The 23,972-nt window shown below is 45.5% G+C and overlaps 1 protein-coding gene and 1 long non-coding RNA gene across 3 annotated transcripts in view; both read right to left on the bottom strand.

Moving 5' to 3' along the window:
- Positions 1-23,972, bottom strand: part of Erich1 (glutamate-rich 1) — a gene marked incomplete at its 5' end in the record, with an annotated part of 52,793,804 nt that overhangs the window by 31,052,502 nt on the left and 21,717,330 nt on the right.
- Positions 14,524-23,972, bottom strand: part of LOC102551260 (uncharacterized) — a 33,552-nt gene continuing 24,103 nt past the window's right edge. The window contains exons 5-12 of one of the 3 annotated variants that reach the window (XR_015640317.1): positions 23,004-23,197; positions 21,954-22,167; positions 18,376-18,525; positions 17,923-17,985; positions 16,156-16,306; positions 15,748-15,923; positions 15,520-15,653; positions 14,524-15,149 (exon numbers count right to left, since the gene is read on the bottom strand). This is a non-coding gene — a long non-coding RNA (uncharacterized LOC102551260). Of the gene's footprint in view, positions 15,150-15,519; positions 15,654-15,747; positions 15,924-16,155; positions 16,307-17,922; positions 18,179-18,375; positions 18,526-21,953; positions 22,168-23,003; positions 23,198-23,972 lie in introns of those variants that run through there. The other 2 variants (XR_015640318.1, XR_015640316.1) reach the window with 2 other exon arrangements.

Here is a 23,972-nt window from a genome sequence, read left to right as displayed (position 1 = left end):
GCAGCTTCTGTTCATTAGTTGGGTGCACATATCTGCATCTGACTCTGTTATGAATATTCTTAAGGGATGGATGTGTATAGGACTTTGTACTTAGGTGGGCAATTATATCTTATCAATTGGATCAGAGGTTATTGTGTTGTGTGTTCTTTCATGTGGCAATTTAAGTTTAAGAGCGTATTTGGCAGCCGAAGACACTAGGCCGCCACAGAATTGAGATGTGTGTTTCTGGCATGGAGGCAACCTGCCTTGGGAACTAGATAGGTAGAGAGATTGTTGCCAGGCTCAGAGGGAAGCCTTCGGCAGTGTGATATGGGGTAGAGCAGAATGGGTGAGATGCTTTACTGACTGAGATGAAGATGTCTACCAGATACCTCAGGACACTGTGGTGCCAGACATAGAGCAGGTAAAAAGACAGCATTTTATTTTTTATAATTTTACAGCAGCCGTGTGGCAGAGCCTTCCCTTAATGAATAAAGACTTCAAGGAGCCAATCAATGGGCAGTGGATAAAGAAGATGGGCTGGGAGTTTTAGAGAGGGGAGAGAGAGGAGGGACAAGCGGGAAGGAAGGAAGACGGAGGAAGAGAAAGACGGTCCAGATTCCGAGTGGCTTTAAATAGCTACAGGTAGCTATGAATATCTTATAAGGGATGGATAATTACAGGACAATTTGTCTTATCTAGGTGGGCAGTTTATACCAATATCAATTGGCTCTGTGTTCATTGTGTGGACATTTTGTGGGGTGAGAATTTACTGATATAAATCTGACTGATAAATCACAAGCCTGTAGAGTTTTGATTTTACCAGGTTACCAAGATTCGTGACAGCTAACCACAGGGGACATGTGGCTGGGAAAATGAGCAGAGAGTCTGCCGGGGTGAGAACAGGCCGGTCTGTCTGCCGGTGCCTTGCAGTGGTAGCAGGGGATTCTTATTTAATACTTCCCGCTACAGGGTAGGAACTCCATTACACATAGTTGTCCTAAGGCAGTGCACTTAAGACTCGATTGCTCATCTGTGAAGAGGAATAGTTAATAACTGTGATTACATAATGCAGGGTTCTTGTGGGGTGGTAACAAGAAGAATCCCATTTGTTTCTTTGCACAGTAGCCAGAATATTGTGATTCTGCGATAAAGAATATTGCTATCGGGGTTGGGGATTTAGCTCAGTGGTAGAGCGCTTGCCTAGCAAGTGCAAGGCCCTGGGTTCGGTCCCCAGCTCCGAAAAAAAAAAAAAAAAAAGAAAAGAGAAAAAAAAGAATATTGCTATCAACCACGAACTATTTTAATTGTTTTAAATGTTATATGTTGGTGAGGCCTTGATTTAAGAGATGAGACAGTAGACAAACAGCAGATTAGCAAGACAAGACTATGTTATAATGGTTGTGATTGTACTGTCCCCACTACTGTTTGCACCAAGTCTATGGTCAGAGGTCAATTCTTAGACCCTTTACCATGTCCCTTTTGTCAGTTTTGCATTGCCGTGACAAAATATGACAGTCACCCGATAAAGAGAAAAGATTTATTTTAGCTCATACTCTCTGAGGCTTCAGCCTGTAATCAATTGGTTTCGTTGCTTTGTGGCCTGTAGTGAGATATGACATCATGTTGGGGAGCACATGGTGGGGAGCACATGATGAGAAGCACATACTGGGGATTACATGATGGGGAGCATATGAGGGACCAAACTTCTCCTCATGGTTACTAGGAAAGAGAAAATAAAAAGAACCAGAAAAGAGTCCAATTTCAATATCCCTCAAAGGGCATGGTTTGAATGACCTTCCACTAGGACCTACTCCTAAGAGTTCTAAAACCTTCTAATAGTACCCAGGCTGTGACCATGTCCCTCACATATACACCTTTGAAGAACAATTCACATCCAAACCGTAACAGTGTCGGTTTAATGTTTAGATCCATCCTGCTTAGACAACAGCTGGTGTAGTAGGCAGGGGACAGATGTTGGAAGAGAGGGGTCTTCCAGCTCAGCTCAAAGAGTATTCCATCAAATCATGGTGGCGGCGGGCAGAGGTCCTCCAAGGCAGATGGTTCCAGGTAGTTTGTCCCAGTGACATCTGCCCAAGTTCAGGCAGAACCACTCCTGGGTTACAGGATCCTTTACACATTTGCTGAGAAGTCATAGATAGTCACGGAGCACCTTCCCCAGGGCCTAGCAGGCAAGGCAGAAGCAATTGATCTCTTAGCCTGTGATGATCTGGATCTAGAACAGTGCCAGGCATCAAGAGCTACTTAGTGTCAAGGGCCAGAGGATGGCTTGGAAAGCCAGAATGTGAATCTGCAGACGAGCAGTCAAGCCATACCACTCACCAATCACACGGTCTTCAGCTGGTTATTCAATATCTCTGAGTCTCGTTTCAGAAATGGAATAAAGAAAGCTCAGCTCTCAGAGGTGGCGGCATATTAAGTCTTCACGATACCCAATGGTGTCAGGGCAGAGTGCTGGCTTGCTTGCACTGGAGGTCCCTGAGTAGTTAGGGCAGTGCATTGTGAGCAACTGGCTTCAGAGATTGCTCTGAGACCTTTAGAGATCTGAAAAGGTTAAGCAATGCTGGGCCTTATTAGGCCTGAAGGGTTTTGCAGATTTTCTCTGTCTCCTTTAGAATTTAGCACTTTAACCTGCCCCTGTGTGGGGAGTTGTTAATTTTTACTTCCGGGCCCTTCTTACTTTCACACATTCCAACACAGTACTGGAAACAAACGGCTGGAGAGCTGGCTTTATCTTGACTCTCTGATCTCAGGATTTCAGACTGTTGGACAAATACCCAGCAGCAGATAAGAGTCTTCTTCATTTCCTAGATAGATAATCTGAGTCTCACCAGGGAGGGATAGATCCAAGCGGGTAATGTAGGTCAAACGCTTTAGAGGGGAGAAGGGGTGTCACAGATGCACTACTGCAAGGGCTTTCAAACGTGCGCATGTGTGTGTGTGTGTGTGTGTGTGTGTGTGTGTGTGTGTATTGTCAGGATCTTGATATGTAGCTGAGGCTGGATCAGATTTACTATGTAACCCCAGTTGGTTTCTGACTTATGGTCTTTCTGCATCCACCTCCGGAGTGTTGGGATTACAGGAATGGACCCACCATTACCTAGACTAACAGCTTTTTTTTTTTTTTTTTTACACATTTTATTTTTTTTATTAACTTGAGTATTTCTTATATACATTTCGAGTGTTATTCCCTTTCCCGGTATCCAGGCAAACATCCCCCTCCCCCCTCCCCTTCCTTATGGGTGTTCCCCTCCCAACCCTCCCCCCATTGCCGCCCTCCCCCCCAGTCTAGTTCACTGGGGGTTCAGTCTTAGCAGGACCCAGGGCTTCCCCTTCCACTGGTGCTCTTACTAGGATATTCATTGCTACCTATGAGGTCAGAGTCCAGGGTCAGTCCATGTATAGTCTTTAGGTAGTGGCTTAGTCCCTGGAAGCTCTGGTGACTAACAGCTTTTAATAATGAAACACAACAGTTTTCTAAGGGAGGGTGTGCCCCCTGCCAGAGTTAAGATGAGCTGTATAAGAAACTACCACAGAGCCACTCTTTCCAGTCACTCTAACCCGAGTTCCTGTGGTACACTGCTCAGAATGGTAAAGCCAGGGGCTGTACTTCTAGCTTCTGGTGGTTCCTGGTGTTCTTGGCTTGTGAGTTTGTAACTAAGCTCTGCTTGGCATCTTGCTCTTCTCTGAGAAGAACAATCATGGTTAGATTCAGGTCCCCACTCTGGTTGCCCATCAAGAACTGTCTCTGCCTTTCGACTATACATCAGCAAAGACTTCTGAAAAGAAGCCTAAACTAGGCCACACCTATTTCAGACGTATGTCTTGTATAGGGCACACAATTCCAACCACTGTACCTTTTGGTGACCTGTTACTGAATTCTCCAGTTTCTTTTGGCACAGTTTAGTATCAGCTTCCTCCATAATACCTCACCTGAAAGACATGAGACTCAGAGAGAGTTCTGGAGGACTCTGCCTAGAACGTGGGCCTTCAGCATTTGATTTTTGTTTTTAAGTTGTTGACACCTCGCTATTTTTACTTTATTTTTATTGTGTTTCTTAGACTTATTTTATTTTCCACGTAAGAGTGTTTGCCTGCATGTAATTGCATTGTATATGTGCCTGTGCCCCAAGAGGCCAGAGGAGGGCATCAGATTCCCTGGAATTAGAATTACAGAAGTGGATGCTGAGACTTGAACCCAGGTCCTCTGCAAAAGCAACAAATTCTAAACTTCTGAGCCATCTTTCCAGTCCAGTTCAACATTTGTTTTAATGAATGAATAAATCATGTGCTGTTGATCTGTTCATTTGATAATTACTGTTAGGATAGTTTAGTATAATGTATAACTACCATTGCTAATGAGTTACTAGATTTATTTACTCCTAAGTTTTAATAACTAATACTATATTTTATATGTAAATATAAATATCATTATATATGTATAACTACGTACAACATATAACTATATTATATAAATATTATATACAGATATAATATGGAGTAAACTGAGGAACTGTGTATTAAACATTTGTTGTCAAGGTCTGTACTGGGTTTTTTTGTTGTTTGTTTTGTTTTGTTTTGTTTTGTTTTGTTTTGAGACAGGATCTCATTATGTAGCTCTGGTTATCTTGGACTCACTGTGAAGACCAAGCTGGCCTCAGACTCACAGAGATCTGCTGCCTTTGCTCTCTGAGTGCTGGGACATTTAAGGTGTGTGCCACCACTCCTGGAGTGTGTGGGTTGATTTTTGTCAACTTGATACAATCCTAGACATATACAGGAAGAATGACTCATAACTGAGAAAATGCCACCATAAGACTGGCCTGTAGGCAAATCTGTAGGACATCTTCTCAATTAATAATTGATGTCAGAGGGCCCAGATCACTGTGAGTGGGGCCATCTCTGGCTTTGGTGGTCCTGGGTTCTATAAGAAAGCAGGCTGAGCAAGCCATGGGGAGCAAGCCAGGAAGCAGCACCCCTCCATGGCCTCTGCATCTGCTCCTGCCTCTGGGTTCCTGCTCTGACTTCCCTCAGTGATGGAGTATGACCCGACTAATGTAAGATGAAATGAATCCTTTCCTCTCCTAAGTTGCCTTTGGTCATTGTGTTTTGTCACAGCAATAGGGATCCTAATGAAAGGACACTCCATTATCACCCAAAACATTCACAATTACCCACTCCAATCGGAGATACTGAATGGAAGTCAGTCAACATAGAGACAAGTTTGGGAAGACCATCCCTGTCACAAATACCAAGGCTCTTCATCCAGAAATGGTGTGCTCTTGGATTTAAGCGATTCACGTATGTGATTCACAGGTTAAGTGAGCTCTTCAGTTCAGCTGGTGTGGGTGTCAGAGTCTAGTCACGATGCCTCCCTTGTGTTGGGGTTAAAGCCTTCGTGCCCAGAGAGTCTTCCCTGAAGCTTGGTTTCTGTGTTCAGTAACTCTCTTTCCTGAAAGCAGTCTGGACTTCTTTCCTCATTGAGAGAATGGTCACCTCACCTGGCACACCCAGCAATGACTTTGGGCACATGTGGGACTTGGCCACGACCTGGATGTTCAAATCTCCTTCAATGTTCATGTTGGCATCTAACCTCGATGCAACAATATTAATGCCAGGAGTGCAAGAACCCCAGAGAACTGCCTTTAAAACTTCATGTGTGAGCTCAGTATTCCACAAGGGCATAGGTGCCCTTTTCTCCTGTGAGGTCACCAAGAAATGGTGTCTGTGAGGAGTGATGTCACCAGGCATGCACTCTGCCAGCACCTCGGTTTTCCCAGACTCCAGAATAGCAAAAATTAGTTTCTATGACTACAAATTGCCTAATCTAAGGTATTTTGTTATCACAGTGGGAGTGAACCAAGGGCCCATTTGCTCCTTTTCTGTCCTTGAGCAATATACATTTGCCAGGACTTTTGCTAAAACTGTTAGCCTTTGTTGTAAATGACCCTGGTCCTCTGTGGGTGTGCATGCGGCAAGACACTTGTCAGATGTCGGTGCCAGGGTTGTATAAACTTCAGGAGCGAAACCGGAAACCTTTTGTGTTCTTTTACATGTTTCTGCAGGGCTGAAACACAGCCTCCTGCCAATATCCATGTGTGCTGGCCTCAACAAATGTGTGCAGAAAAAAGGAATAAGAACTCTCGCAGGGTGGTGTGCTGGTTTGCCACAGACCATTCTGTTTCCAGATGTTTGCCATGGGAAACAGATTGTGTCTCTACAGTGCCATCTGGCTCAGAAGGTCAGCTCTGCAGACATCAAAGCTCACTTGTCACAATGTTGCCAACTTCCCCAGTATAGGTCCCCACCGTTGCCCCGAGGCTGTCGCCTTCGGTAATGCGCCCCAGAAGGTGGAAGTGCTTTGAGTTTCCTACCCAGAGGCAGTGGTATCTTTATGCATAGGTGGGACAAGGCTGTCTTGCACAAGTGCAGAGACCCATTGTTGGCTTTAAAAATAACATTTTCAGCTGGTCTTAGAAAAGAGGTTCTAAGCAGCGAAGAGATTAGACGCTAAACCCAGTTTTCCTTATCTCTGCAGAAGAGGAGGTTTTGTTTGAAAGGTTTTCTCAGCAGCAGGTTGACAGGCTACTATAGTTACTGGCTTCCTTTAGAGGGGACTGGAAAGTAATAATAATAAAAGCCTCTCCCCATTACAGGCCCATCTGTGTCTGCAGGGTGAACTAAATGTCTTGAGCAGCAGGGGTGAGGTGGGGGTGGGAATAAATTGAGACAAGAATAAGAACCCCTAGTGACTTGGTCACAGCTACGCTTTCACCCAGAGCCTGACAGTTACATATACCTGTGTCATAATATCTAACATAAAAAATGTCTCTATCGGGGAGGGAGGAAGTGTCAATTCATTTCATAAACTCTGTTCATTTCAATATATGGACATTTTCACTAAACGACATAATGGTTTTTTTTCTTCCCTTCTAAACTTCACCTCGGGGTTTATGAACGAAATGCCATTCTGACATGGTTCTAAATGACCAGATGAAGATTTATCATTGGAGTTCAGAGGGGCTGGAATAATACTGACATAGAAGTAATTGCTTTTTGGCAGGTGGTCTTGTAGTTTCATGATTAGACCTACAGATTCAATGCCATCAAGCTGTCCGTGGATGCCTTCCTCGATCTTCATAAAGAATGACCTGCTTCTCCCAGAATCTGCCTTCTTGAGGCTCCTGGGCTCCGACAGAGTGTAACCAGGGCTTCAGATGGACACTCTTCTATTGCCTGTTTAATGTCACAGTGTACATTAGCATAGGGCTGTCTTATTCCCGCACATAGAATGGTGCAGTGGAGCTAATATGTATATGTTTTCAAGTTGTACAAATGAAGAAACAGGGTAACAGAACCTTGTGAATTAAAAAAAAAGCCTTCCCCTCATAAGTTAACAATATTTAAATGTGCAGAGCCCTCTCTAGGCAACCAGGGCCTGGAAAGGTTATGTCCTAGTTGAAGGATGTCTCACAAACAGCGCTGAGGAAGCATGTATGTGCATGGATAAAAAGTGGTCCCAGAGATGGGCTGCTACAGAGATGCTTTTGGGCAGAGAGAGAGAGAGAGGAGAGAGAGAGAGAGAGAGAGAGAGAGAGAGAGAGAGAGAGAGAGAACTGAAATGGTGTGAGCTTTTTGGAAACCTTCTCCAACAAAGCCACCCCTAATCCTTCCCAAACAGTTCCACCTCCAGGGGACAAAGCATTTAAGCACATGAACCCGTGGGGGCCATTCTTATGGAAACTACCACAGGATGTCATGAAGATTTCACTTGGAGAACTATTCACTGGGAGCTGTTACATGCCAGGCTCTGTTCTGGGTATTGAGGAGGCAGAATAAAGAGATACAAATACTTGTCAAGGACCTTGTTTTCCGTGGGAGATACAGGGAACAAATAAGAAAAGCACAGTGTCTGTTAGCTTTCTTGCCTCTGTGACAGGTTGTCTGACATAAGACAAGGAAGGATCATTTGGCTCGTGGATTCATTGGCTTCAGTCCACTGTGGTGAGGAGGGGGTGGTGGGGCAGCCCACATCGTGCCAGTAGAAGGCAGAGAGAGGAGAGGCTGGGAACAGGTCAATTTCTCAAAAGCACAATCCTAGTGAGTTACCCACAAAGGCCGAATTCCTGAAGTTTCTACTACTGCCCAAATTACCATCACCAGGTGGAGACCAAGCATCCAACACAGGAGCCTGTGAGAGATACTTTGTATCCAAACCATAACAAAAAAGATTCATAGAATATTCACAGTAGCTGAGAGACGTGAGGGAAGGATGGGAAAGGCAGAAGCATGAGCAGGCAAAAACAATAAAATATGGTGGAAGCAGAAGATGGAAGTCTCTAGGAGGAAAGAAATAAACGGGTCTAATGCTGATGGTCAAGAGTGATGTCAAGTCAGGTCAGATTGATGACTGGTTATTAGATCTCCCAAGAAGGTCCCTGGTGATCTCAGGTAGACTGAATAAGTGTATGGCTAAACCAAGTACTGAGGTTCAAAGGAAACCAAGTTTGTATCCTCTTCCTATGGTGCTTATTAAGTACCTACTTTGTGCCAGGCCCTGTATGGTCACTGGCAATGCCCCTTGAGTCATTCATTAATGCCATTCCAGTTGGGAGACATGGCATAGGAACTCAGCTTCACAACACAATCAGAGGGCTACACGATCGCTCTCAGCGAGTCTACCCAGGGATTACGCTGGCTTCCAGCCTATTAACTTTTACCGCTTCCTTAATACAAAGAGAATTTTATTGCCAATTATGCAGCAGGTTAAATTAATATTTATAAGACTCTCGGAGGCCGAGAGACATGATGAAATTTCTAGATATTCCTTGCTGGTGCTAGATTTTTGTTCCCTCTTGTCATCTCGTGGTCCCCCGGTGGGGATGCAAGACACTAAGTAACGGGAACTATGATTCCCATGAAGGATTTCCCCCCTGAACAGTAGGAATTGGGAAAATCCTTTAAAAGCTAGGAAGAAACTCAGTATTGCTTACATTTCTATCATGAAGCCCAATCTAACGCAGCCATATATTAGTAATCCAGGGGAAAGTACCACCAAATTGCACTGGCTGTCCCTGCTCCAGGAAGTGTGTTGCCTTTGGAGTCCAGGCAGCCTCTGCCCTTGGAGTTTGTACAATTTCCAGAAGTCACAGCCTTCTGTGCGTCACACTTACCCATGCCACTGTTTCCTGGAAGCCCTGGAAATTGTCAGCTTTCTTCAGCCAGTGTCTTCCCGGTGGTCGGGAGTTCTCCAGAGGCAGCTGACTTCCTCCTAGCTTCTACCTGGCACAAGCAGAGGCATGTTGCTTTGTGCGAGGCAGCAGGGGTAGGAACAGCTTGGACTTTAAAGTCATCCTGGTTTCACCGTATCTGGTTTTGTATCTTCTTAGCTGTGCGAACATGTCCCCAAGGCTGGACACATTGCCCTGCTTCCATTTTCTCATAGGAAAATGACCACAGTTGACTCAGAAGGCTGTGCAAAGACTTCGGGGCATGCCTTCAGCACGTGCCAGTTTTTTCCTCTTAGCAAGGCACCCACACTTTCTTCAGGGGAGCAACATGGAGGGAGAGGGGCTGTCGAGTAGGAGGCTGAGAAAACTGGAAGGAGGCAATGAGTCTGTGAAGAGGGGTGTGGGGAAGAAGCCGGTGAGGAAAGCAGGGAGGCAGAAAAGAACAAGAGGGCACGATGGGGAGGGAAGAGGGAGCTGAGGAAGATGACAGCAGAAGACAGACATGTTAAGAGCTGAGGCATGGGGGTTGGGGATTTAGCTCAGTGGTAGAGCGCTTGCCTAGCAAACGCAAGGCCCTGGGTTCGGTCCCCAGCTCCGAAAAAAAAGAAAAAAGAAAAACAAAAAAGAAAAAGAAAAAGAGCTGAGGCATGATTCCAGAGGATGTCTTGACAGAGATTAGACACCAGTTAAAAACAAGGAAATTTCTACCATGGTTTGAGGCAGAAAGCTGTCCTCGATGACTAGACTGGAGATGGATAAAGAAACACTTCCGTGGGCCACACCCAAAGTCATGACACATTGCTATTGGAAAAGTTTTATGTGTCTTCCAACTCAACCACAGGCGTGAGGATACTGATGGCTACATGTTGTTTCCTTCGTGAGTATATTACAGCTTCACCAGACCTTTTGGGGGCATTGTGTGGGTGTTCTGTTGCTGTTCATCCCAGCGGAAAGATTGAATAACATCTATTCAGTCTAGATATGGCACAGACAACATACCAATGAAATGGCACCATCCGAGTCTTGCGTCGTGAGCCATTGAGTTTATTGGGATCCTAAGTGACTCAGGCAGCTACGTCCCTAAAATTCTTATCCCAGCAGAGGTGATGAGTTATGAGAGCCACACCCTAGGAGTCCCCTGTGTACTTTGTTAGGCAACTCCAGTAGACCTCCCCTCCCCCGATTGTGTGCTTTTGTATAACCCTTACGATGGAAACTCCTGGGTCTTGTTACTTCCTTGTGTGTTTTATGAGCCTCTCTCCCTTTTCTCCAGGAGAGATTACTTCCTTCTTAGGAAATAAGTGTGTAAGAAACCCTTTACCATTCCAGAAGTTTGTCTGTCTTGAGGGTCATGGGAGAGCTTTCTTAGGGGTGCAAGAGAGAACCTTTGGAGTGTGTGAGGTCTCTGTACCACAAGGCGCACAAAGCTCCTCCAGGGCAACAGAGTAGAGGAATATAGAAGTAATATAGTAAATGCTGTCCCCTCAAGGCCACCAAGTCCCCTGGGGATGGAGAAAGGAACCTAGAATGTTAAGCTGCAAGAGTTTCTCCCAGAAGACATGGTTCCACACTCAGGGGAACAGACAATCATTTTAGGAACCAGACTGGAGCAAGCATGGATCTTGGCAGTGACTGATGGATTCAGGTTAAAGGCTCAGTGTTGGCTCTTAAACAGACAGAACAGCAACACTCCAGGGTCAGGGAGGAGACCCTCAAACACAACAGCTTCCGTTTCTTACCCACAGGCGTGTTGATTTACTATGCCTTTGAACAATACACAATGTGGCATTTTTAAATACTCTGTATCTTAAGGTAAAATTCATCACCTCCAAATATATGATAACTCATTAGAAACATAATAGTTGGAGAGATAGCTCAGTGTTTAAGAGCATTTGTTGCTCTTGCAGAGCTCCAGTTACGGGGTATCCATTTCCTCTCTTGGCATCAGGCATGCACACGGCACATATACATACATGCAGGCAAAACATGCATACGCATTGTTGAGATTTGAATGAGAATGGCCTCCGTAAGGTTCGTGTGTTTAAATTTTTCATCTCCAATTGGTGGCTGTTTGGGAACGATTAGGAGGTGTGGCTTTGCTGGAGGAAGACTGGCATGGGGCAGAGGGTGAGCTCTGAGGTTTTAAGACTCTTGCCATCCCCTGTGTGCACTCTACCTCCTGCCTGCAGTTTGGAGATAGGAACTCTCTCCGCTGTTCCTGACTTCATGCCTTTGTTCCGTCGTCATGGGCTCACGAGCCCAACTAAACCCTTTCTTATATATTGCCTTGGACATGGTGTTGTATCACAGCAATAGAAAAGTAGTCAAGACACACCGGTCTAAAATATTTGTGCCTCGCCACGTGTCCTGTGAGCAGTAGAGCTCGATTCAGTGTTTCCTCGCAGCCCCTCCCCTCTGCCTCCTAGGGTACGGAGAAGCTGTTTTGCTGCAAGGAGGCACAGAAGGACGTCTAAGGTGCCATTCATTCTGCCTCACAAGCCCATTCGCCCTTAGCTACGCAGGCAAGAGAGTCAGGTTCGGTGTTATTAACAAGGTTTAAGCAAGAGCGACAGCGGTGGTGGCGTTGGTGGGGCACGGAGTGAAACAGCCATAGAGAGCCCTTTGTAACCCGAACAGAAAAACCTTTGATAAACTCCCCAGAGAGCTTAAATATTTCCCCTCTCAGGGTCCAGGTAGCGATGCCAGCAGGTCATCCTTGAAACAAGATGACCTACTCTATCAACCTCAATAAGCCCTAATCCTGGAGGAAGGAAGTCGGGTCTGGTTTCCATGCTCGCTTAAAAAAAAAATCAGGGCTTTGTTCCTCGGGATTGCTCTTCCAGAATTTGTAACACACGGTGATTTGGTTTGGCAGGAAAAGCACCTTCTCAGCACAAAGGGTTGTTTTACAGGCTTTGAGCTCCGCTCTCCGGGTCCGCTGCGCGCTCATGTCATTCACCCTTATGGTCACTGGGTGGCGCTGAAGGAGCCGGGATGGCCAGAAAGGCTGTTGCTTTCCAAAGTCGGCCAGGGCACCTTGGGGTTTCCCTGGACAGGTGAGTCTGTGGAAACGAAAGTCAGCTCCCTCTCGAGTCCACTTTTAATATGGACAGCCCATGTTTTTTTTTTCTGTCATATAAATAAGGACTTAAAGTGAGTTTAGAAAAGATTTTATTTAGAAAACGCTCTTTTTTATTGGAGCATAAAAGACCGTTTGACTTAAGAATGGGCAGAGGCAGCTTCATTCAAGTGGTCTGCCTAGTGCACCATCCCGTTTGCTGGCCTCCCTGTAAAGGTTAATGGCATAGTTTTCAATTTACTCCCTCCCTCTCCTTTCTTTCTACATTTCTTTCTCCTGTGTAGTCCTCATGCCTTGTCATTGCCCTGCATTCCGAGTGCACCCCACTGCCTCTCCAATGACCAGTCACCCCATCCCCTCTGCTGCCCCTTTGAACAACTACACTTGTTTGGCAATGGCTCATCTTAAAGACCAAACTAAACTACAAACACCTTCTCTAACCCCCACCTCCTGCTTCAGCTACTCAGGGTCTGCCTTCCTTCCCTTCTTAAAAAAACGTGGGCACCCCCAGCTTTCCTCTTGTCTACTCTTAGGTGTCTGTCCCCACAGCGACTCTGAAACTCACTCCCCACCCGCCATGGTAAACCCCAGAGATTGCTTTTGCCTCCTTTCCACGGTGGTTTCTCTCTCACGCTGGATGCGATGGTACAGAGCTCTGGGAGCTCTTCCGGTCCTTGATTCCTGTGACACTTAAATCCCTCGTACAACCTGGAACTCTTTTGGGGGTTCATTTGGGGCTACATTTCCCACAAAGCATTGTAGTAGCTGTAAAAAGCAGCTTCAGAGGCCCCAGCCACAGCAGGGCTTGAGCCTAAGTTCTAAGTAGAGAACCAGAGCTCTACGTTTCCATCTCCTTTTACTAAGTCTGGGCAACCTTGGCCAAGTGTCCTGAGTATTGATTGAATAGACCCGCAAGATCAAAGCATGCAGAGATGGGTTGCGGGAGAGTTTGTTTAGGCACTTGTCGCTGTAACAAAATATCTGAGCAAACACCTTAAAACAAGAAAAGTTTGTTTTGTTTGTTACTTTGTATTTGTTTGAGACAGATGCTCACAGTGCCTGTGTGGTCATGCATCACACTGGGTGGTCTGAGGCTCTCACAGTCATTTAGGTTGGCCTTGTACTCTTTCTCCTCTTGCATCAGCTTCCTCACTGCTGGGACTGCAGGTGTGCCACCTCCCCCAAGTTAGGAAGTTTGGACAGGGATCTGGTCTGTGGGAGACCCGTCACTGCTCCCAAGGGACCAGCTAGGGCAGCTGCACTGGGGCATGAAGACCTGCTTCCGAGATGAATCACTCCTACAGCCAGAGAAGTGGGATTAGCTGTTAGCTAAGAGGAAGGGGAAGGGCCCTTGATTCTTGTCCTTGTGGCCTTTTATGATCTGCCTGGGCTCCCTCACAGTCTACAGGTAGGGCCAAGGAAGACTCTGAAGAGACAAGAAAAGGGGGGATGGGGGATGGGACAAGGGGTTTATGGACGGGAAATCGGGAAAGGAGATAACATTTGAAATGTAAATAAAAAATATCGGAAGAGAGAGAGAGAGAGAGAGAGAGAGAGAGAGAGAGAGAGACAGAGAGAGAGACAGAGAGAGAGACAGAGAGAGAGAGAGAGAGACAGAGGAAAGACAAATTCCAAATTCCCAGGCTTTTGTTGTTACTGTTATTGTTCCTGGTGGTAGTAATGGTGGGGGTGATGGAGGAGGTGGAGGTGGAGGTGGTGGTGGTGGTGATGGTGGTGATGGTGGTTTTTGATGTTGTTGGTGTTGGTATTGGTGGTGTGTGTAAGACAGTGCGGAATGTGGTCAGGGGGAGCTGGAACTTTCCATCTGTGGACTGATTACACACTCTCCATGTAGACCGGACTGGTCGTGAACTTACAGAGATGCACCTGCGTCTGCTTTCCAAGTGCTGGAGATAAAGGCTCAGTAACAAATTCTGATTTGTTTAATCAAGAAACACCTGTGTTGTCACACACCTTTAATCTCAGTGTTCAGGAGGCAGAGGCAGGGGGATCTCTGTGAGTTGCAGTCCAGCCTGGTCTACAAACTGAGTTCTAGGCCATCCAGGCTTAGAGTGAAATCCTATCTCAATTAAAAAAAATGTAGGTCAGGTTTCAAACGGTGCCCTTATGTTCCTTGTTACTTTTGGCCCATGTCTTTCTAAGCTAGGACTTGGGGTGGGGATGGCAGTCACAAAAGTAGAGCACACAAGGTCATGACCATGGCCTTATGTTCTTTATTTCTCTACCCTAGTCTTAAGATATTTCCCCTACAGCCAAAGCCAAGCTCACAGGAAAAAGAATGGCTGTCAGTAATTTGATTCATTGCCCTTTCCGGGAGGGTTGAAACAGCAAATGCTGGAGTTTTAAGCAGTCTGACACTCCCCTTTGAGGGCCAAAGAATGGTTGAGTCAAGGGAAAATAATGATCAGAAACACTAGAGCTCATGGGTCAGTGCCTGTGTGGGAGCCCAGAGCCCATGCCTACCGACCTTTCAAGGCCAAAGAAGAATTCTCCCCTCTCCCGTTATTGTTGCAGGTGGATTGTTAGTATTTTCCTCATCGGAATGCTTTGGTTGTTTTGATTTGTTTCAAAGGTAACACATTCATGGTCATGAGGTCCTGGTAGGCCAGGCATTTTTCTCTGAGGCTGGTGATCAAGAAGTGAGATGGGCTAACTGGGGTAGAGCATCGATCAGTACAGCAGATCTTCAGTGGAAGCCACTAATTTGCTGGCTCAAGCCTGCTAAGCAACCATAAGGGGTAATGACTCTGTCTCTTTCCAGACTCCGACCAATTTGAGCTTGTGACCTTGAGTGACACCATACTTTTCATAGCTATGTACTAAAGGAGAGAGAATTGTGCAGTCAGTGAAGCAATTCTTTCCAATGATGTAGGGACAAAGGACAGAAATGTACCGAGGTCTGAGACTGGCGGAGAGAGAGTAGCTCAGTCAGTGACCACATCGGCAATTACACTGAGTAGGTATATCTCCCTGATACAATCTTTCTTTCGAAAGTCTTGCATTAATTTTCCTAATGTGCACATACTCCTTCACCCTCCTCAACCCTGGAGTTCAGCGTGACTTTCATCTACAGGGAGTTTGTCAATTGCAGTGATTAAGGTGGACTTTCACTTTCAAGCACTTTCCCCTCAGAGGGACAAAAAATGTCAACCCCTCTTGGGAAGCAGGAATCATCCCTTCAGGACTTACCACATGACTTTGTGAAGGGTCTGACCAGTTTGTGCCTCAGCCTTCTTGGAGCATCTCTGCTGGAGGGATCTGGGATATTTTGTCAGTCTTTCCACAGACTTTGGAGTTCCATTTGACCAGGGTTCTATTTTCTGCTACAGTTTTTAAAAAAAGATATTTATTTTTTAATTTAAATAATTTTATTTCATTCTACCTGGATTGGATTTTGCCTGTATTTATTTTCTATACCTTTTGTGTACCTGCTTCCATGGAGGCCAGAGAGGGCATCAGATCCCCCCAAATCGGAGATAAAGATGTTTGTGAGCCACCATGTGGGTTCCAGGAATCAAACCAGGTCCTCTGGAACTTCCAGACTCTTTTGCCAAAACCTTAAGCAAGTCTCTTCTTAGTTTCAGTGTCAAAACCTAAAAGGTAGGGGTTAGGGGTGAACAGATGGCTCAGTGGTGCACATTGCTCCCCAAGAGGTCCTGAGGTTGGGCAACTCACAACTGCCTATAACTCCAGCTTCTGGGGGATCCAATACCCTCTTCTGTCCTCCTTAGATACCCTCACATATGTGTGATGAATTCATATAGATATTCATACATACACATAAACAAAAACAAATCTTTAAAAGGTGGCAATGGATTAAAATACCTGTGCATATAGTTCATCAACTAGTTAGACCAAGACTTTGCCACAAATCATGCAGGAGTCCAAGGTACGTGAGGCAGGTAGACCAGATGGCTCTATTGTCCTTCTTTCACTTTGGCATACCCAACAGAGAAGGAATCAGAAGAGAAGGTATCTGAGGTCCACATCATAAAAAAAAAAAAAGGAGAGAGAGAGAGAGAGAGAGAGAGAGAGAGAAAGTAAATTGAAAAGGTGAGTAAGACTATGCTTAAACAGAACTTCAAATGTGATCTTTTTAATGCTACTTTATAAATTTGCCTGTATTTTTTAGGAGAGCAAGTTAGCAACATGTATTCCAAGATCTATGATCTTTGAGCTAATTTTTTTTTCACACAAGTGAATTTGTTCTTAGTATTTGAATTGAAGTTGCGGCACAGTGGGGTGGGGACATCTGAAAGTTGGGGACAGGAAGGGGACACTGAGGTATCTGTCCACATGTGGGGTAGGAAGCAGGGATATTGTAGGCTGCTGGTGCCTAAGTGGGATGAGGGAGCACTGTCTACAGGGGCCAGAGAAAGATGTCATGGTGGGTGGGCAACGATAGAAAACTGGATACAGGGAGTTCTGTACTTAGGTTACTGTGTTAAGGTTGAAGGGAGAACAGGTTTGTCACAGTGAGAAGTCCAGAAATGGGGAAGTTGAGACTGACACTTGAGGCATGGGGTGAGAAATGGGACAGCTGATATAAATTGATAGTTACAAAATTCACTGAGGAAAAGAGGCCTCGTTCTTTGTCTCTTTTACGTCTCTTATAGATTGGTGAGTGCCAGCAGCTTTTGTATTTGTTGACATTCTTTGTTCAGGTCCTCTTTTTCTGGTGCTCCTCTTTGACAGTACTCCTCTTTGAAAGTGCTCCTCTCTAACAGTGCTCCTTCCCATCCTGAACCTTAGTCAGCTTACCCATCCATTCCCAGCCAGGAGATAACACCCGAATGGACTGGAGAGATGACTCAGTGGTTAGGAGCACTGACTGCTCTTCCAGAGGTCCTGAGTTCAATTCCCAGCAACCACATGGTGGCTCACAACCATTTGTAATGGGATCCGATGCCCTCTTCTGGTATGTCTGAAGATAGCTACAATGTACTCACATAAAATAAATAAATCATAAAGGCATTGATGTAATAAGATCTCATTAAAACACACACACACACACACACACACACACACACACACACACACACACACACACACAGAGTTCTTCCATCCTTTGCTATTTCTTAACCAGATTTTGTGACACATTGTTTTCAGTCTGTCAAGTTTCAATCTTAGAAAGTTTTGGAAACTTAGAAACTCTGAATGAAACCCTGCAACCCTGCTTTTGTCACAGGTTGTGATGGTTTTAATCTGGAGCTTGATTGACTTGGGAAGCACCTGAGAGCTTAGGAAAGTACATGTCTGGGTGTGGCAGTAAAGGTGGTCCCAGAGGGTATTAACAGGGGATGGGGGGCTTGCCTTGTGTGTATGCAGCATCACCAAGTAAATGGTAAACTGGATGAAAGGAAAGAAGGAACAAATACCTCCATTTTCACACGGTTCAGTGTATGTCTATGAAGTGGTTGCTCAAATATGGAGAAAGTTGAAGATGTTTGGGGAGACATTTTGGTATTTGCTCACTCTTTCTCCCTCTCTCTTCTCCCCCCTCCCTTTCCTCTCTCCTTCTTCCTCTCCCCCTCCGCTCTCCCCACCCCCTCTGCTTCCTGGATGCCATGAGGTGAACAGCCTCTGCCATACCCTTCCTCCACCGTGGCGCTTGTGCTCCTCAGCCTCAGCTCAAAGTATCCAGCTGAATTTGGTCTGCAACCAATGAAACGGAAATTAAAATAAGTTTTCCTTTCGGGTTGTTTAAGTCAGGAATTCTGTCACGAAGAGGAAAACGAACACGTGGGCATTTGAAACTCAGTGTGCACGTGGTGTTTACTGCCTCTGGAGGCTGGGCGATACGCTGCCTGGTAACTAGGAAGTCCTGGATGGTGGTACTTCCTTGTTCCTGGAACGGAATCCAGCCCCCCACCTCCAGCCCCACCAGTTCTCTGTGGATCTGTTTCTGTACTTGTCCGTAGGGATGCAGGGACCCTTCCCATGGTCCTCGGAAGTATGAGATGAGAAGAGATGGAGGGAACCCATTTCATCGCTTGGAGTATGCCTGGCCTCCCACTGGATCTCTAACATTAAACCCCTACCTACCACATGTTGTCTCATCAGCTCCTTGGGATGGCGGACTTGAATCCACCCTCTGCCCTGCATCCCTTGCTCTGGTTTGGGATGTCTCAGTGCCTCTGGCACTGCTGTCCTGGTAGGCTCCACGTGCTCTCTCATTGAAGCAAATGACATGAGCTGGTACACACAGGAACACACGCAATGTATATATAATTAACAAGCAGAGGATTAAGGACAGAGAGTTCTTGGTTGAGGCTGGAGGAAAACAAGTAGCTTTCACAAAGAGGAGGCTGGATGGCTGTTGCAGGGCCCTGAGGGGCAGGGGCAGGGGCAGGGGCAGGGGCAGGGGCAGGGGCAGGGGCAGGGGCAGGGGCAGGGGCAGGGGCAGGGGCAGGGGCAGCCTGCCTGAGGGAGGGAGGAAAATGTGGATGACTGTTATAAACCATGGGTAGGTCTCTCTGGCATTCATGCCTTGCTCTGAAGACCTTGATGAGAGGTGAGGGCCCTAGCAGGGGGCCCCAGATAAATGACTGGGCCCATTGGTGCTTCTTTCTGTTTGGTGAGTAGCGGGTGTGTTTCTAGAAAGCCCCATGGAAGGTGATAAACCAGAAGTTCCCAGCCCATCCTTTCCTGACACAGCTTTTGCCACACTGGCCAGTTTTGGTTCATGTTTCTGGTGTACTGGGCAACCAGCGCGTCATCTCCTTTACTGTCAGAGTAGGGTCACCATGGCCACATTCCCTCTTCCCTACTTGTTTTGAATGGCCAACGGCACCCCCTAAGAGACAGCACGGGGCTTGGAGGCTCTGCTTTAGTGGTTTCTCATCATTTCAGCAGCTCCAAGTAGACAGACTTATATTCCAGGGCTGGAAATGGTCATGGTCCTCCTGTTTGTTTTTATTTTATTTTATTTCTTTTTGTTTTTAAGAGACTAATTTTATTTTAAATTTTGCATATGTGTGGGGGTGTGGGGGTATAGGAGCATGCACATGGGGATGCTGGTAGCCTTGGAGTCCAGAGATGTTAGATCCCCTGGAATTGGGGGATCCCAATTCCCCTTTCCAGTCTATGCTTGTTTGTTTATTTATTTATTTATTTTTTACAAACTCTTCTTTCAAAACCTAGCAATATGGTTTAGCTGATAAAGATGCCTACTGCCATGCTTGGTGAGTTCAATCTCTGGGACTCGTGGAGGAAGGAGAGAACCAACAAGTTAGCCTCTGGTCTCCACAGTGTGGTCAGACACTCACACAGGCACACGTGGGCACGCACACCCATTAAGGAATGTAGAAATATTAGTAGCTGTGTTAGTAGCTAAATTTAAAAAAAGTATCCTTATGCCTTCAGACAAGGTTTCTCTGCTCCTTCTCAGAACTCCCACTAAGCCTGGATATTCTGTTACTATTGTTTTGACTTTTGTTTTGAGTCAGGGTTTCTCTGTGTAACCCCAGCTGTCCTTGAACTTGCTCTCTAGACCAGACTGGCCTCAAACTCACAGAGATTCAGGATTAAAAGTGTCTGACACCACTACCCGGCTTTGTATTTGCTTATTATATCAACAGTTCCTAAGTAACTGGTTGGTTCTACTTTCTGGACTCCAAGGTGACATATTTATTTTATTACCTTAATATGATACCTTATTGTCTTAATTGGTTGTTGTGTCCTCATGACCAAACACAGTATCTGACTTCAGGATCCATGTTTCCTTAGCTTCAGAATCTTGCTGTAATTCTTGTAGCTAAACCCTTCCTGCTTCTTACATCTGCTTGTGGGAAACAGTTTCTTTTTTTTTTTTTTTTTGGTTCTTTTTTTTCGGAGCTAGGGACCGAACCCAGGGCCTTGCGCTTCCTAGGTAAGCGCTCTACCACTGAGCTAAATCCCCAGCCCCGGGAAACAGTTTCTTAATGATCCCACTGGATCTATCTGCAGGGATTCTGCAGCCATTTTGCTTGTTCCTTTCAATATTGCAGCTCCTAGTAACCGGGCTAACAGGCAACTTGTTCAGCTATTGAAGATGGTTACAAGAACAAATCGAAGAAGAATGGAGAAAGTTAGAATCCCTTTGCCCTAGTTCGTTTTTTTTTTTTTTTTTATATTCATGTGATAAAATAATGGCAAAAACTGATAGGTAGGAAAGCTGTTATTTCATCTTACAAGCGGTGGCTTGAATACAAATGGCTGCCATAGGGAGGAGCACAACAAGGAGGTGTGGCCTCGTTGGAGTGGGTGTGGCCTCGTTGGAGTGGGTGTGGCCTTGTTGAAGTAGATATGTCACTGGGAGTGGGCTTTGAGGTTTTGAGTGCTCAAGCCAGGCTGAGAGTCCTGCTGTCTGGTCACTCCAATGAAGAACTCTCAGCTACTTCAACAGCACAGTGTCTACCTGCATGCCGCCATGCTTCTGCCATGACCATAAAGGACCAAATCTCTGAACTTTAAGCCAGCTCTAATTAAATGCTTTTATTATAAAAGTCGTTGTAGTCATGGTGTCTCTTCACAGCAATAAAACCCTAACAAGACATAGCCCATCAACGAGGAAAGTTAAGGCAGGAGCTCAAGGCAAGTCAGGAGCTTGAAGCAGAGATTACGGAGACTGTTAGACTCCTCCAATTCTCTTAGCTCGCTTCTTTATATAATTTAGAACCACCTGTTAGCATCGACCACAACCACGGTGAGCTAAGGCCTCCCCGCCTCCCCCCCGGGACACACACACACACACACACACACACACACACACACACACACGCGCGCGCGAGCACGCGCGGCTGTCTCTACAACAGGAAGTTAGATCTGCATGGATATGAGCCCCTGCTATAACCATTATGCATGGCACCTCTTTCCTGTTTTACAATTCTATTAATATGCTAACTTATGGATGTTTGATGAGTTATAATATTCCACTGTACAAATCTGGATGGTTGCTGTTAAAAAGAATCTCCACATTTTAGGACAAGAGTCTGGGCCTACCTCAATGGTTTGGGGAATTCTATATTCATGGCTGAGAGCTACATTTTTATTGTCGTATTGGAATATGTCTCGGTTTCCTGAACCAGAATAGCACTGGAGTTCTACTAGAGTCAAATATTCCTGAAACACTTTTTTCTTCCTAAGGCATTCTGTAGGGAAGCAGGTGTAATAAAGATGTTTGACGTCTTAGCTATTCATGGTCCTAGCTATTCATGGCCTTGCTCCCAAGCCAAGGATCCAAGAGACCCTGAAATTACATAGCAGCCATTCATTTCGAAGATGAATCCTGACTCTTCCTCATACCTTTAGAGAACAGTAGTTTGCTGTCTTGAGCTGTTTCCAAGGCCGGCCTCAGGCTCAGTGAAATGCTATCTGGGGACTGTAGAATTTTACTGGGTGGATGCCCAAGGAAGGCTAAAAGTAGCTCTCTCTCTCTCTCTCTCTCTCTCTCTCTCTCTCTCTCTCTCTCTCTGTGTGTGTGTGTGTGTGTGTGTGTGTGTGTGTGTGTGTGCAGGGATGGTTTTCAACAAGATTCTGGGAGCAATGCTAGTAAGGTCTCTCTCTCTCTCTCTCTCTCTCTCTCTCTCTCTCTCTCTCTCTCTCTCTCATTCATTCATTCATTATTTGGAATTCCAGAGTACCTTTGTCGGTCTTTTTCCTTGGCTCTCTTCCCAGGCTGGGGTTATGGGGAGGGGTTAATCTGAACTTCGTGAACCATCAGGAGTTAGTGCATGGAAAGCCGGCAGGTGTGTCTGCCTGCTGTGCCCTTGGACACCGAAACGGCAGACTCAGCATGTTTGCTCTTCTCCCGGGTACCATCTACATGGAGTTATTTCTGAGGAGAACATTCTGTCACTAGGAGAGACCAGCTGCTGTAAATCAAGGTTCTGAGCCAGTCTCAAACAAAGACATTGCTCCTTCCCATTTGCCTTCAGGGAGTGACTTTTTTCCTGGTGTAGCCCAGGGTAGTCCTCCCTCCTGGGATTTCTCTGTCTCTGGTACTGTGCTAAGTACTTTACATCTTAACTTATCTAGTCCTCATCCCAGTACTGTGCTACATTAACCTGCAGAGTTCAGCATCCTGCCCAAGGCAGCCATATATATGCACAGGGGGAGAACTAGGATCCCAGAGCAGACTCTGACTCCAGAGTCGTCGTCGCCAAATAGGTGACCAGGATGGACAAGGTTGGTAATGGGTTGGGAACAGATAGGTCCCGTGTGCTTAATAAAAGTGAGGCTTGGGTCACAGAGGGTGCTGAGTGGTGGTACAGGTCCTGCTTCTAAGACCGAGAGCACACGTGAGGAAGAAGAGCACGCGCACGTGTCACTTAGCTACGTAGTTTGTCGCCTAGGCAACTTGTCTGCTTATATTCTTTTGGCATTTCCTCCCAGGAGTTTACTCCCTGTCTCAGAAATTTGCTAACTGTTTGTTCCTCTAAAATAAGGAAAACTGTTTGTGTCTGTGTGACTTATTTCTTTAACAAATCTTACAAAGATTTATTATTGGCATGTGTGTACACACACATGCACACATGCCATGGTGCACGACATGTGTGGAGCTCAGAGGTCAAAATGTGAGTAATTCTTCTGTGGTAAAGCTGGAATTCAACCATCATTGTTTCCCTCATGACAGACTGGCTTGGAGCTCACCATGTAGACCAGGTTGGCCTGTAAGTCACACCTCTGCTTACCTCTGGCTCCAGAGTGCTGGGATTAAAGGTATATGCCACTACAATCTGCTTTCGATGTGTCTGTCTGTCTGTCTGTCTGTTGTTTGGCTGATTTTAGACAGGGATCAAATGAGTGCTGGGATTAAAAACGAGTGCCACCATTCCCAGTCCTGAGTTTTTCTTTAAGACTGTTTTTGTGTGTCACTTGTGGACTCCTGTAAAGAAATAAAGACCCAAAGAAATAGTCATCACTTATTAGTGCCCATTACATAATGAAGGTTATGATACAATACACTATAATCTCAAGTGTTAAAATCCTAAAATCTCAAATGTTGTAAAAATCTAAAGTCCTTCAAACCAAATCACAATCCTGAAAGATAAAAATACCAGGTGTTGGCTGGAGAGATGGCTCAGTGGTTAAGAGCACAGATTGTTCTTCGAGAGGTCCTGAGTTCAATTACCAGCAACCACATGGTGGCTTAAAACCATCTGTAGTGGGATCTGATGCCCTCTTCTGGTGTGTCTGAAGACAGCGACAGAGTACCCACATACATGAAATAAAAAAATTTTTTTAAAAAAAGCGTGGGTAAAAATATGATTTGAATAGTTAAAAACAAAACAAAACAAATATTGAAACTGTGAAAGGCCAAACCCTGAAATTCCTAGCTTTTGTGTGTGTGTGTGTGTGTGTGTGTGTGTGTGTGTGTACGCTGAAATTCCTAGCTTTCGTGTGTGTGTGTGTGTGTGTGTGTGTGTGTGTGTGTACGTGTGCATGCACGGGTGCATGTGTCTTTCTCTGTCTCTTTGTGCGTGTGTATATGTTTGTCTGTCTGTCTCTCTATCTCTGATTCTGTGCATATGTATGTATCTCTGTCTCTCTATGTGTGTTTCTCTGTCTCTGTATGTGCCTGTCTTTCTGTATGTTGTGTCTGTCTCTCTGCCTTTCTGTCTCTCTGCCTCTCTGCCTCTCTGACTCTGTCTCACTGTCTC

The sequence above is a fragment of the Rattus norvegicus genome, chromosome 16 (assembly GCF_021556685.1).
Source record: "Rattus norvegicus strain SHRSP/BbbUtx chromosome 16, alternate assembly SHRSP_T2T, whole genome shotgun sequence".
NCBI classification, from domain to species: Eukaryota; Metazoa; Chordata; class Mammalia; order Rodentia; family Muridae; genus Rattus; species Rattus norvegicus.
The sequence above is the reverse complement of the archived record's forward strand: the minus strand, read 5'-3'. Positions and strand labels throughout refer to the sequence as shown.